The sequence below is a fragment of the Alosa pseudoharengus genome, unplaced genomic scaffold, assembly GCF_046254945.1.
Source record: "Alosa pseudoharengus isolate Yale_2024_CS ecotype anadromous, Long Island Sound unplaced genomic scaffold, YU_APseudo_1.1 YU_APseudo_1.1_scf_4, whole genome shotgun sequence".
NCBI lineage: Eukaryota > Metazoa > Chordata > Actinopteri > Clupeiformes > Clupeidae > Alosa > Alosa pseudoharengus.
In genome coordinates this window covers 10,117,990-10,120,124 of record NW_027468774.1, presented here as the reverse complement: position 1 = coordinate 10,120,124, position 2,135 = coordinate 10,117,990, and positions in this window count along the sequence as shown.

The following is a 2,135-nucleotide window of genomic DNA, read 5'->3' as shown; positions in this document are numbered from 1 at the left end:
GTTGCACTTAAACTACACAATACAGTACAGCAGGCCGATGCGTGTGATGCGTGCGAGTGGAGAAGCTGCGCATGATACGTGTTGCGCAGATGACATTACAAATGACATGTTGTAACTCTGAGCCTAACTTGTATAACTTTGTATACACTTGTTACTTAGGCCTACTTTGATAAATATAAAATATTTCTGAGTCTGACTATGGCATAGCTTTAGCTCCCTACCCAAGTAGGCTAATGATTTTTTAAAAAAATGCTTGATCAAGGACCCGGCCCGGCCCGAGGATAGTGGATGGAAATATCAGCCCTCAAGTTCAGGCTCGGGCAGAGAATGTAAACTCTACTATTTCGCCAGTATTTCAACTGAGAAGAATGGGTGAATTTGCTCCACTGCGTAAAATACTAAATTAATTTGCGCTGTGAATGCTAAGATTATTATGACCGCCGCGCAGCGAAGCGGCGGTCATATAGGTTTAGTCAGATTTTTTTTTTCTTTTTTTTTCTTTTTCGCATGCCCAAATTTCCGTCAATGATTCCCGGGACACTGAAAGACCGGGGTACACGAAACTTGGTGGGCATGTAACCCCACATGGATAGCATGGAACCATCGTTTTTCGTTTTGATCTGTAGCCCCCCCGCTGGACTGGACCCCCGAAAGGAGGGTAGGGCAGACACAGTTTTCTGTGAATATCTCGAGAACCGTAGGGTTTAGGAGGACCATTTTTTTTTTTGTATGTTGATCTCAAGGGGCCATGCCAACCCATTCCATAACCACTCATTTCATGTATAGCGCCACCTAGTTAAACACAAAAAAGTAAAAATGAGGTGTTGTAATTGAAGGTATCTGTGACCTAACATAGTCAAAACTGCACGAAATTGGAAGTGTATGATCATTATGACACCCTCTGTATGCACGCCAAATTTTGTGGAATTCCGTTCATGGGGGGCCACACAATAAATTAATTTATGTTACTATACACCAACTGGCCTGTAGGTGGCCGGAGACAGTTTTCTGTGAATATCTCGAGAACCGTAGGGCCTAGGAGGTCCACCTTTTTTATGTATGTTGGTCTTAATGGGGCATGTCAACCCATTCCATTACCACTTATTTCATGTATACTAGTAAACTAGTAAACTAGTTGAAGACAAAATTCACACTAGTCAACTAGTGGCACAGAATTCAAATTAGGAGGCGGATAATTCTGGAAATTGAGGCTTTATATTGGCTCCCTATGTCCAAATAGAACATGACAACCAATCACAGCGTAGAATTTCACGAAATCCCACCCACAACATTTGCATGTGGCACACAACTTATCATGCTGGCCAAAGGAACTTTAGCTAGTAAACTAGTGGCTTCAGTGTGACACTAACATGTAAACTAGTGAAGGCAGAACTGCTCACTAGTTAACTAGTGAAGACACAAATGCCAGGTACCAAACATTCTGCAAGTGTTGAATCATCTCCTTCTCCCTGGTACTTTTAGAGACATTCAATCATTCAAAAGGTCTGATTTCAGAAAGGGTAGGGTTAGGGTATGATACCACAGAGAACATTTGGAATAGGACTGAACGATTTAGGGAAAATATTTAGTTGTGATCACTTTTATTGCAATAGCAACTTGATTTGTGATATAAGTCATGTTTCAGTTTACGATTCATTATATAATACATTTAAAACATGTGATGAAGCCTGACCAATTACCATATTTTGCGGACTATAAGTTGCACTTTCTTTCATAGTTTGGCTGGTCCTGCGACTTATAGTCAGGTGCGACTTATAATATATCATTTAACATGTTTTTAAATATTGTTATGTAAATGCACAAGTTCTGCACACTTTCAGTCGGAGATTAGGGCTTGCACTCTGCCTAAAACACACGTGCATAGAGTAGGCTAAATCCTCAAATTATGGCCGGGATTCTATTTATAGCCGGGCCTCAGATTCGGACAAATAAAGGCTGGCCCCCAAAAAACCCAAAGCGGGGTAATAATTGCCTACATTGTTTCGATTTAACTGTAATGAAATAAAAGAGCTCTTCTTAATATTTTTTCTATTGTTGGTTGGTTTAATACTGTTGCAAATGAAAAGTTGTTGTCTAACACTGGGTCTCCAACACATCGCTCTAAAGCTACCAGT